The sequence below is a fragment of the Pollicipes pollicipes genome, unplaced genomic scaffold (genome assembly GCF_011947565.3).
Source record: "Pollicipes pollicipes isolate AB1234 unplaced genomic scaffold, Ppol_2.1 Scaffold_3447;HRSCAF=4054_pilon_pilon_pilon, whole genome shotgun sequence".
Taxonomy (NCBI): Eukaryota; Metazoa; Arthropoda; class Thecostraca; order Pollicipedomorpha; family Pollicipedidae; genus Pollicipes; species Pollicipes pollicipes.
In genome coordinates, this window is record NW_023596297.1 from 3768843 (window position 1) to 3782064 (window position 13222).

Below are 13222 nucleotides of genomic sequence, written 5' to 3' on the forward strand. Positions count from 1 at the left end.
TGGCAATTACGACGGCGCACGGCGTTGGCTTAATGCCCAGCTTATTTTAACGTTATGTTTTGCTCCTTTAAACAAAAATAGTATGGGTCCCTGTCCTTGGCCTATACACTGCTTCAGCCCCCGTCCAGCCGAGTCGACGTTTCCGGTTCAGAGGCGGTGTTCCATGGATACGCTCCGCTGCATGCTATAGCTCGCCTGTGAACACTAGCGTCCTCACATGTGAATAATCAGATCATTACGTAGTTCCTGACACGTGATGGCAGAACTCCATGGCTCCAACGGCTCCATGTTGCAGCTAAAACGCTGCATTGAAATCGAGGCTGACCAGTGGTGGACGTACCGCTTCCGGATGCTGTGCACCTGCAGAGCCAAGGCCGTTTGTATCCTCTGGGTCACTGAGGCCTCGCATGTTTGTTGTCCTTTCTTTGGCTCTACTGGCATAACTCCTGCATAAGTTGCACTAGCGCGGTGGCTTGCAGCTGTTGATGCCTTTAGAGGGCACCAGAACTATCTGATGTCACTTCGAAACACAGAACACTTCGAACACCAGATCGTACTTGGTCGTATCAGAGTTATGTCATTAGCGTTATCGTAGCCACATACTTACGAGATCTGCTCGTCTTTTTGGTGTTTCTTTACATGATGACCTCCGATGGTCATCATGCTAGGTTGCGATAGTCATTGCTGTTTGTTGCCATCTTCATGATTTAGCACTGATATTTAATGAATGGGATGTCTTCGTGTAATCTGAAGACTATGGCACATTTTACCTACTACAGGTGCCCTCAAGCCTGGCGTAGTGCATCAAACCATTCCAGGTCAACGCTGCGTTAAGCTGTGCAGCCAATGCGGACATGAAGTTAAAACAGTTTACTGTTTTTCTGCTACCCTGAAGCTTGGCTTTCTCGTTGGAATGCATATCATGCAGTTTCACGGTTAACCCGGGTGATAAAGACGACGAAGCTCGTCACTGCAAGGTTATGAATCCTTTCCGTGTTAAGGTCATTATATCCCGAGAATACACAACTGGCTGCGCAATTTCTGTCAGTGGCATTTGACCTGGTTTGACCTCGAGGCTTTCCCACCTTTACCAAGTCACGACAAGGTTAGGCCGTTCAAAAATGATTTCCATATTTGATATCCATCCCGTTCACCTGCAATAATATGAAACGCTTCGTATTGGCCGATGATGATTTGACCTGACCCTGTTTTGGGCAGCAGTAACCCGATGCCAGTTTTCTGATGACCTCGGCCTCCCCAACCCAGCCACCCATCGAGGTTGTAAATGCATAGCTTGGCCACCAATCCGGCTTTTCCACATGAAGAACAATGGGTCGCAGCTTATAACTTGATAAACTTGTGTTAACTTATTATTACTATGCTACTTCTGGGTATCCTTAGTATATTATTAACTTTATTAACTTATTACTTCGATTAACTTGATTAGACCTGGCACGTAATAGCATCCTTGAGGTCAGTACTCAGTATGCCCTCTGGATCGTGACATCCGAAAACAAACCTGGTTATTGATTGCAATTTGAATAGATCAAGTCAGATGTTAGTTCTAGCCGTAAGAAGCGTGGGCAGCAGGTGTCACTCGATAGCACATGCACGGTTGAACGTCCGTCATTGCCATAACAAAGCAAAAGTATGACCAATGATGGTTATCGCAGAACTTATTTTCAATGCGCATCCACGACTTTTTACTGCTGTATGCGACTTACGGAAGTTAAGACCCTTCCTGACCACAACGAGTGAATCCTAAATTGTCTCTTGAACAGACTCGGGAAATACCAATACGCTGCATGCGTAGTTATTTGCGTCATTTTTTCTGTATCCGTATGGAGGTTTGTCGTCATCTCTTCGGCATCTGACTGCAATATGCTGGAGACGTTCACGAACCCTGTGAAAGCCTGGAGTCGGAACCCAGCGCTGGCCCTCGGCTGCTCAGGCGTGACGACTCACGGCACTGGAATTCCGCGGATCGTTGTCCGGTCGCGTACTTACCTTCTCACTGCCACTCGCGAAGGTTCTGTTTGGTCGCCGAATACATGAGCCAGAATTTCGAAACGGAAATGGACGGGGAAATAAATTAAGTCGATTATCTCGTCCGTTGTGAGGATACCAGATCCTGATGTCGCGGGTCGTACCTTGTTGCATCTGTTGCCGTTAGGTGCAGGGCTGCGAACACATGTGGTGGCCAGCGGCGCGACAGTATTGTTTGCCGTAGCGCTTCGGTACAGTGGCCTAAAACAAAATATGTCAACATATCCGTCCCACCGTTGTTTTGTCGATACAGGACTTGACGAGCTGCTGCGTGGAATTACAGTTTGTTCCTTGTGCTGAGAATACTGAAGTTGGAGATCGCTTTGCCTGGCCTGATGTCCTGGAGCAGTGCTGAGTTTTGTACCTGTTATTCGTTTATTTTCAGCTCTTAAATTGCTACCTCTTTGGGCGTGTATTAACAACGAATGCCTAGTATCTTCATTCAACATTTGACCCTCATCGCTGGAATAACAGTCTCCTCCATAAATTATGGCGTAATCTGCCTGATAAGTATACACTGTTGTTAACACTTCCGCGCTGATGGTGCCAAGAAAGGATTTGGAACAACATCGTTGCGATGAAGTAGCAAAACACCTTGGGTTACTGGGTATCTGGATGCGTGTAGATATCTTTGTTTATGCCCTAATATTTGGTACCCTTTAAAGTGGTGGTGCAGTGCTGTGCTGGTGTGAGAACCGTCCATATTGTTGGGTTCATCAGGTGTTGTGTAGGAGAATATCTCATCTTAAGGAAAAACCGGGAGGACAAAACAGGATTGAACAGAGCATGCTAGAGGGGACCTAATCTACTTCATATAGGCAAGGAATACCTTGACCTCCTGGCTGGTCGTCATTATGAGCTCCAAATTCCGGTGTTCACAGTTACAGACCTTCAACGCACCAGGGGCTGTTTATCAGTGGATCACGAGCGATCTAAGTACAGAGACTCGTGATCATAAGTAGAGATGAAAACGTCGAGTTTTGGCCATATTACCAATGTTTGCTTGATAACATCGTTTAACCTATAGGCCGTGGTGTACCGAGGGCTGATAAGAGGCTGCCAGCATACAAACTCGGAACTCATGGGGTCTTAATACTAGTTTTCATCACAACATCGTCATGCATCACATGAGATGCATTTCGACCAGTGGCGTTCAAGCTTAAGGCCTCTTGCCCCTCGCCTTTCGTCAAAACCCTTCCCATTGATGTCTGCCGCCATCGGTGACGATGTCACGGTTGAAATGTGCTACAAACAAAACAAACGTGAAACCAATCATCTCGAAGTTCAGGAACCCGTCTTAGGCCCTGATAACGGCGTGTCAGAAAGGTCTCGCGGTGTTTAAATATCTAGCTATTTCAAGGCATAGCACGAAGTTAGCTTAAAACATTCCATTCAAAATGTAACTGCTTCTCGAGAGTTTAAACGTCATGCGTGGAAAAGTCACTATCACATCATGCTTTTTATATTCTTGCTTGCACTGAACACCAAAGGTGAAACATTTATCAATCAGCTGTCCAACGCGTTTAAAATTTGGGGATGAAACATCTTGGCTAATCATAGACCAGCTGCTTTATATTACGTTATCTTCTAGCCTGTCGCAGGCGTCTTTACCATCCTACAGTTTCACACACCGATGCACATGATGGTGCTAGTTCTCTGTGGCACTGTTGGCATAAGCCACATCTCCCACCGTCAGATGGCAGTATTGCAAGATGTCGACCATGACCATCAACTGAGGCCGACAATGACCAGGGACAATTCTTATTAACAATGCCCACAAATTCGGCCTTTTTAACACGGGTCCAGCGTTCCAAGGACCGCGATCCTTCTGTCGATCGAGGATATGGACGTGCTCATCACCGCATGCAATACGGATATTAGTCAAAACGGGGACTGCGGGGTGTGAAGGCATCGCCTCTAATGGCCAGATTCGTTTCTTATTCGCTACTTACAGCAGCACCAAGCCCCATACTAGTTGGGCGGGGATTCGGATGCACGCCACCAGCCGTCGGCTTTCATGTCAGCTCGGAGTTCACCAGCTACGCCCTGCGGGCTCTTCAGTTCGAAACAATCAATCCAAAGCTTTGCTCGAGGGGCTTCTGATGCAAATCGTTCTGATGCTCATGTTAACTTGTTGATGGTCACTCGCTAATGCATTACATTCACACTTGCATCCGTCCAGCGGACATAGGCAAGCATGCCTATGTCCATGCCGTGTGCTACAGCATCTGTGAGGCGATATAAATATTGTTGAAGCTTTCATCACGGTGCACTTTTCTTCCTGGGAGCACCCGTCGCTTACCATTAGTGTCTTCTGAACAGCGTTATCAGAGACAATGACCTACAAACTAAACGCGCCACGTTTGTTATCCCCAAATCAGCCCGGACTGGTCGACCGGCGTCAAGCGTTTCAGCTTTCCCAGCTTCAGCCGAAAGTGATAACGCTTCTGTGGGTTCCGTCACCGATCTAAAACCAGTTTGGGTCTCGTTCGCCAGCGCTCCGCGGCCGGTCGAGGTCCAGACTGGAGTGGCTCCCCGCTCCTACTCTTGTGCACGACGTGGCTGCCGATCAAAACCGTTAACGACATGGACTTCTTGTGAGAACCAACGCAGGTCTTGACAGACATGCGGTCTTTGTGGGTGGCCCAAGGCGACTTTGTAAAGACCCACGCAAAAAGCATGGGTCTTTACGAACTATGTAAAGACCCACGCAAGAGAAGACTGTAAAGACTCACACAAAAAGTATGGGTCTTTATAAAGCCCTCGCGGTGCTCAGACGCTCTGTGCTCCAGGATGTGCGCCCGGCCTGGCCAGTCGAGCACCGCTGGTACCTGGATCCGCGCCGTCGGCCTGCTCCAGGCGGCCAGGCTCTGGCAGCCGGAGGGGGGCGCGAGCCGGCTGCCAGGGCTGGCGCGCTCGCGGTGGCCGGCCCCCGCCCGCACCAGCCACCGCCGCGCTCGCCGACCTTAACAGTGACCCAAAACCGGCCTGCAAGTCGGTCAAGGGCGCGCCGTGTTTTTACATGGTTACGTCAGCGGCGGCGGCGGCGGCGGCGAGCGGCTGGCCGCGGCCAGTCGTGCCGCTGGCTGCTGGAGGCGGCGCCGACCGCGGCCGCGTCCCGCACGGCCCTGGTCGGCTGGATGGGGGCTGGCGGCTCCTCCGCGGGCTGGCGAGGGGTGCGGGAAGCCGCGCGCCGGCCTGACGCGATCGGTTGGCATTGGCGGATCCTCTGCAGGGATTGGCGATGGGTGAAGATTTTCCGGGACTGTGCGGCTTTGGGGTCGTGTGTGGTTCAGTAGGAGATCCGGGATGTTGAAATGGAGAGGCTCCTTTGCGTGTCTTGTGCAGAATAGATTGGTCTGCCGCCGTGCACCGACAAAATTGTCCCGTGCATGACTCGCCATCAAGCAACCTGGCGCTGTTCGATTTGCAGATCTGCATAGAAACTGTCGCTGATAGCGCCGGTCAATGATCGAAACCCCCGTCGGACATAGCGCGGTGAATACTGCACGCGACTTCTACCACCTTTCCCAGTTTGCCGCCATCCCTCTCCGAGCGTCCGCAAACGGCTCACCAGGTGCGCCAGGTGGGCGGTGTCATCAGTCGGGCCCGGCGGCGCACCCCCGGTCAGTGGGCGTCCGGCCGGCCGGTGCGACCCGTTCCAGCGGGCGGGGTCGGCCCCGTCTGACCTACATCGGCGCAGCGGCGTGACGCGTCCCAGGATGGTCGGGTGCTGACATTTGGCGGTCAGCGGCGGCCGCGCCGCCTCTGCCGCCACGTGGGAGAGGAAGGCTGCTGCTGCTGTGCGTTCAAGGAACTGCCCGACCTTTGGGGCGGGCCGCGTCGGTTTGAAGAACATCTGTTGTCCCCAGGAAATACGCGGAGGCGGCAGCTGCCAGCTCCAAATGTTTCCCGCTTATCAGCCTTCACATTAAATGTGCATTTTGTCTGAGGCGTGTTTCGCGGTCTGTCCGGTGTTCCCATCGCTCCATCCCCATGGCGCATCATGTCCCATTACCAATCTCCCCCGTGTTACTCCGCGGTATCCTCGAGCCCGGCGAGTAGGCTCCTCGGCGCTCGGCGTTTTTAGTGCGCCGCCAGCCGCGGCCGCGGCGTCTGGCAAGGTCAGCGCGCGGGCCCAGGGTCGGCCTGCCGTATAAGGCGCCGGCCGGAGGCGGCGGCCCGATCGGCCTAGGCGGCGGACGGTTCGGCGTGGTCCGCCGACCGTGGTGCGAACCCGTCCGCTGGCGGCCGGAGCCGGGCGGCGGTGCCGAGTGAGGTGGCGGACGGATCGCCGTGGTCCGCCGACCGAGGTGCGAACCCGTCCGTTGGCGGCCGGAGCCGGCCGGCGGGGCCGAGTGCGTCACCCGCCGGGCCGCCGTGGCCGGGCGGCGGGCTGACGCCGTCTGACCGGTCCGTTTGAACATCGGGGTCGGCCGTGCGCCGCGCTGCCGGGATGAGTTTGTCCGCCGGCTGTGACGCATCGCGGCTCGGGAGCGTGACCTCCGGGACCTCGGGAGACGGAGGAGGGGCGCGGGCCGCGCGTGGCACTGTCGCTTCGGATGAGTCGCCAGATGGTCCGCACACACGGAGGAGGGCGCGCTGCCGACTGCTCAGGGTCTGCCGTGACGGGTGCCAAGGGCCAAGTCGCTTCTCCATCGCTGGAAATGCTCGACCCAGACTGGGCACAATCGCGTGGTAGCATGGACGTGCGTGACGAACTACGGGAATCCCGGCTCAGCCGCTCTCCTGATTGTTTTTACTTAAGAACCAGTGATGCATGTGTATGGCTTCTTGCAGTTTATAGGTAAAGGGGTTGGACCTAAGCAAAACGTGCTACGATTTGATTTTACCAGGAATGAGCTGAAAGTTCTTCTTGTCCAAAAACATTTTTTAGCACAATTTGTTATCTCATCCTCCATCGTTACGTTATTGACTAAAACGTTGTCATGACGCAAGTAATGCCACGGGATATACACTTTCTGAAAATATATCATACGGATCAGGAGACCAAGTGCTCTACGATGTTCCACACATGTATAATTAAACACGGTGATAGCGGGCTCAGTCTTTGTAAAGTTAGTTTGTTGTGATTAAAGCACAGTCATTCGAGTCAGTTGATACCGCCTTTGTTCGTAGTAGTAATATTATAAATCTCCTTCATACAATAGGATTTTCATAGCACTATCAGATAGCCTTGACCTGAGCGGTCATTTACTTGGCCTATGACCGTGGCCATTGCCGATGACATATGACCCTTAGATTAAAGGCGATCTCTTTTTCTATGCAAAGGCATTCGCGTTTGCTTGAGGGATTAGTTCTGCCGAGGCTTTGCTTTCGTTTTACATACATACCGTGGAGACAAATCCAATGGATTCTGCTTGGCACCAATTTTCCCTAAGTGGATGGTAGCTCCGACAGAAGCTTTTATCTTTTTAGTCCAGCTTTTTGCTCGCATCATAGAAGTAAACAAATCGGATTTTGGGGCCTGTCCAAGCAACACCGAAAGAATACATAAGCGCCATACCATGGTGAATACGGGGAACGGAGTTTCAACGAACGGGGGGTCAACGCGCCATAGTGATGTCTGTGGATGGTGGTATAGACCCGTGGGAGCGTGGCGGGCGAAGAGCATCGCTAGCTCCCCAGCCGTCCGAGTCACGTACAAGTGGCGGGAGTGCTACCGACAGACGGAGCGCTGCCGCCGCCGGCGGCCGTCTCGCACTGTCAGCTCGAGCCGTCGGAGCCGGCGCCAGCCATGCGGGGCGATCGATGCTGTCGTGGCCACTCGGCGGCCAGGTGCGCCGCACGGGTCACCGCCTGATCCCGCCGTCTGACCGGCGGCGCTGACCGGGCCGGCGGCGACACCTCGCCCGCCACCGGCTCGGCCGGCCGTCTCTGCGCCGCCCGTCCCCCGGAGCTGGGTGAACGCCCTGTGCGCGCCGAACGCACCTGTTGAGCGTTTGTTGTCGTCCGCGCGCGCCATCTCTGGAGCGCCGCGCGAACTGTGCTGCGTGACGTCACGGCCGGATCGATGCGGATACGTCTCGGCCAGGCGGCCACGCGCTGCCGCATGGCTACAGGTGGTCGAAGAGGCGGACGTAGCCGCGCGGTCACGGCGTGGCCGGCCCGTGAATCATGCCCGCCCGGCCACCTCGCCGGCTCCGGGATTGCGGCGGCTGAGAGTCGTCTGGTGTTAGATGCGTGAGAGGGATAGACGCTGGTCGTCGACTGTCGTCAGATGTGTGAGATGGTTGAGAGAGTCGGCTGGCGTGATGCGTTAGATGGCGGTGCCTTCGGTGCGGGAAAGGCCTCCTGTCTCTCGCTCACGTGGCGACTGGCGATTAATGGGCACTGGCTAATGCATGACTGATTGCGATGATGGTCCGTCGCATGGCAACCATCGTCGCTGAGCTCCGGAAGACAAGCTGCACGCTCCGATGGACGAATCACTCAGGCGGGCGCCGGAGAGAGATCTGTGCTCGACGAAGTGCTGGAGATACGAACATGTCCTCTCTTTCCTTTGTTCCATGCGGTGCCACGGATGTAAGGCTGGTTTTCATAACTGTACTGGGTGCTGCGCTCCAGTCGACAGCCAGTTCCGCTCATCACCGTCGTTCACTCGGGCTACCCGGGCCTCCGGGGCCCAGGGGCTCCCCGGGGCTGTTCCGGCTTCGCATGCGGCAAAGACGGCTCGCTCTTCCTGCAAACGTGAATGATGCAGTCTGACAAATTTGGCATGTGAGTGCAACAAACGTAGTGCAACTTTCATAACACTGTCATTGTAACATTAACAGAATTAGTTCAGGTGCCTTTGTCGCGTCAACTTTCTGCCCTTTTCACCGGTGTCTCCTCGTATGAGTCACCGCCGAGCATCGGTGAACACAGACATCTCATCACCCCACTGTCGTTGCATCATCAATGACGGCCGTGGGCGGTCACAGAGGCAACGCGGCGCGGAAACCGCATAGCATTATACGCGCACGAGCACCTGGGCTACCCCGGTGGACGTCCATATGAGCCATCCACCTCCCGCCATCCCGGCACGGCACGGTCGGACGTGGGCCCAGTGCCCCGCGCGACACCTCGCCAGGCCCAGGGCGACTCGGTGCCGCCGACCATCGGGAGCGAGCCGGACGCGGCAGGCAGCTACCGGACGATCGGCGGGGAACGTCGCGAGGGGGAAGGGGGCGTCATCGGTGGGGTGCTGCGCGGCGCAGCGCGCTGCGACGGCTTCCTGCTGGGGGAGTGATGGACGCTGGAGTCGACCAGAGAGGGAGAGAGAGAGAGAGAGAGAGAGAGAGAGAGAGAGAGAGAGAGAGAGAGAGAGAGAGAGAGAGAGAGAGAGGAGAGAGAGAGAGAGAGAGAGAGGAGAGAGAGAGAGAGAGAGAGAGAGAGAGAGAGAGAGATCGTTCAACGAGGAATAAGGTCATTAGAACTGCTCTTATGTGCATGTAATGTACTTAACTGCACTGAACAGCTCTCCATGCTCCGCTATCTGATGTTAGTTTATAACACTCGTTGCCATTCCTTCGTGTCTATCGTGTACGCGTTGGCTGTTCAAAGCCCTCTCCATCCCGGCATGTGGTCTGCTTTCCCCGTCACCTTTCTGATGTACACCAACATTTGAGCGTCGGGTTTAGGCTGGAACTATTAGAGAACAGCAAGCTCACCTCAGCGACGGGCTCGGTTGGAAAAACCAGAGAACAACGAGCTCTTGTTATCGGGGACGAAATCAGGCTGGAATGATTAGGGAATAACTAGCTCTGGTCTCGGCGCCTTCCACTCCTGATAACCGTGTGGAGATAAATATCAGGAATTTCTCACGAACGCCGTGAGCTTAGTTTTGAACCTCGCGTTTTGACGGATTGCGAGAGCTTTTTAGATCAATGAAATCAGTAGCAGCAGGTGAACAGCGTCGAATCTACATGGGCCGCCAGATTCGAAAAATAAAAGCTCAAGTGAAACAAGTGAGCCCAAGCCCTGCACCGCCTCCTTAATGATGTCGTCATGTTGTTTGTTCATGTTTGTGCTAATATCTGAGTTATTCATTATTTTGTCGCTGAAGAGATATTTGCGGCTGTGGCGCGCTTAGTGCGCAGGAAGGATGTCCTCTCGCACACTAGTTCTGAATAAAATCCCACTTTTTGTATGCATTCCCTTTTTGCTCATCCATTCTTTCTCCAACTTGCCTGCGATATTTGCACGCATTTTATTCATTCAGTGCGATTCCCCGAATGACAGCCTGGTGATTCGGTGGGGCTAGCAGACTGTAAAATCGAGATGAATAGTGCTCCTTTGTGCAATCGCTAATAGCGCACTGTACGGGTCTCACTCGCACCATTTCCTTTACAGATATCAAGATGAGCAGGAGCAGCCTGTCCAATTCATGTTTGCTGAGGTGAGTGGCAGCACCGCTTGTAGTTCAATACCAGCACTTGACTGAACGACCTTTGCCCGGAGGGCAATGTCTATGTGCGTCACGAGCATGCATGATGTATGATATTCGCGTGAAATACAGCGCGCGGTAGACGGGTTTGAAATTCATCTGCCTTCTGCCGTTTCAAGGTTAACGGACATGCGTGGGGCCGATTGCGTTTGATGCATGAGAAGCTGCTGCTGCTGATGGATGACACCCCGCGTTCCTTGAAGTGCTTCTTCAAGCTTCAAAGCTTCCAAGCTTTGTTGGATCCGTCCTGGCCTCCAGGCCGGGCAATAAAGCCTCTGAGGATGAGCGTCTCTCTACGGGGAACTTCTCTGTCCGTCAATTCAGCTGACTGTCGTTGATAAGGGACCGTGCAGTCATGCTTAGTCGCAGAGATAATTGCTCTGGTTTGGAGTTAAGTCTCAAAGTCCGACGTTGGTGCCAGTCTGCGATCGACCAGTCAGAATGTGAATATCCAGAGCAGGGTGGTGGGTACCAAGAAAGCGTGATTTGCCTAGCAGTGAGCACATTAGTATCGAATGTTCGAATGTTTGACCAGAGGGCTAGAGGAGTGAAGAGTATCTTACTTTCCCTGAACTATTAATGTATAGGCTACATAAGTGAGTAAGTGGATTTGTTGGAAACATTTTGCCAATAGATGAGACAGTACTGTTAGCCATATTGTTCATAGAAAAACCAGGAGCAAGGAGAGATAGATGCATTGATATTTCGGCTATACTCCTTTAGCGAAACGAATGTTGGAAGCTAATAAAACAAAATTGCCTGCCGGTCCCACTCGATTTTTCCGTTTTTTTTTAACAGTAAGCGACAATTTTTCCAAGTCACTGACATGTAAAAACCTTTCCAAGTCAGTAAAATTTTTACTTACTGAATTTTAGAGGTCAGTGACTAGTGAAAAGCAAGGCTGGCAGTTAAAAAACACAACCTCAAAATCGAGAAGGATCGGAAGGCAATTTTGAATTCACCATTGAATTTCGTTGCGATAAAGGCATGTAGCCGAAAGGTCAAGACATCTATCCCCCTCTTCTCTTGGGCATTCTTCGAGAGGTAAGGATAACAGCATTGGCTTATATATCTTTATGTATACACATTGCAGATGGTCGTAAACGCATGCTGCTGCAGTCATAGAGCTTTGGATCTGTAAAGAAAACATGCCGAAGTGATATCAATGTAATCATCTGAGCGTCTAACAACAAAAACATCTAGTTCTTCTGCAACATGAAGTTTATCTGAAATAACCTTGCGTATCACCAAGGGAGGACATTTTAGATAAGGTGATGGTATTTTAACGTGTTTACATGCCATAAACACTGGTGTAGTGCCCAAAATTCCGATTTCCAGTGCGAAAAACCATCTTGTTGCTGCTGCAGATTACATCACGCATTCGAGAAACAAGAGCAGGCTCAGCACGCATTATTTGAAAGTACACTTTTTACATTTGCAAGCGTCGGGTACGGTAAAAAGAGAAATCGAAGTCAAAGTTTGCATTCAACTATTGAATTTGAACTGAGCCATGCCATGACGCATCCAGCACATAACGCTGCAGATCACGGCTGCCAGGAACGCAAAAGGCATGGAGTCATCTGTCAATGCAGAACCCCAGTTTGGCGTGGGCGAGCGAGATGGCAAAAGACGCAACAGACACAATCATCATGGTGCGGATGGTGCCACAACAGACACAATCATCATGGTGCGGATGGTGCCACAACCGAAGCGGAAGCAGGCAGATGCTTTTGCGAGCCCAAACAAAGCGGTCTGACCAATGCCTTGTAATGTCCGTCTTTCATGTGAAGTTGGCAGCTTTAGGCTCAGTGACGCGATGTTCGTGGGCCGATGTACGAATGATTTTGCTGACAAATTGGCGGAGTATTGGTTTGACCAGGCATGGCAATTTTAATCAACGAAATCGATGAATTCGTAATGGCTGATGTCTTCGGCGACTGGAACCAGAGTAGCGCGAACAATGCGGAAGTTTTGGACGGATATGAACCACGTGATCTGGACCAGACACGTGGGTAGATGGCTGGACCACTCTCTCTCTCTGTTTGGGCTGTGTGCCTTACTTTTTGATGAGCGTGTCAGTTATGGGTCGATGGTTATGAGATCGCTGTTTGATTTTTAGACTGTGCGTTTGCTTGTACTGCCCGGTTTTTATACCTTTCTCCGTCTTTGTTGCAGACGTTTCACGACAATCCTTTTAGACTCCTCTTCACCATTTTTGCTCTTGCTTGACCGGCTGCACATTTTATTATTTTTGCCTTGCGGTCACCTGTTCCTTACATCAAAATATGTTGGTCATATGCGGGTAGTATGACAGGTGATAAAGTTTTGGGACCTGGGCTTCAGTCCGTGTTGGGCGGCTTTTTTCGTGGAAGGCACATTAACATTTCCCGTGCCATTGGAAAAGGAAAGACTATCTTTTAACCACATCGCTAAATTGCAGAAAAAAACGTTGGTCGTGTTCCTGCAAATCGCATGATGCCGCGACAAAAAAGTCGCAAAGATGCCAGTTTCTGGGGAGTGTGCGGTCGGGACGGTGCGAGTCGGGCCGCTCAGCATGTTCTCATCGTCCCAGTGGGATTGGTTCGAGCTGCGGCTCCGCCCGTAATCAACGCTAGAAACAGAGCAGCGCCGTACCAACCCCTGGCGTCTGAAACGCTCTATTCTGTCTCTAAGCGCGGTGCATCGGGGCGCCATTCTGTCCGAATGTAGCAGGCCTGTCATTCATGA

General features: G+C 52.3%; 1 long non-coding RNA gene across 3 annotated transcripts in view; it reads left to right on the top strand.

Annotated features, from left to right (window-relative positions):
- Positions 1 to 13222, top strand: part of LOC119092082 (uncharacterized) — a 95511-nt gene that overhangs the window by 58588 nt on the left and 23701 nt on the right. For all 3 annotated transcript variants that reach the window (XR_005093496.1, XR_005093499.1, XR_005093498.1), the window contains one exon: positions 10402 to 10447. This is a non-coding gene — a long non-coding RNA (uncharacterized LOC119092082). The remainder of the gene's footprint in view (positions 1 to 10401; positions 10448 to 13222) is intronic.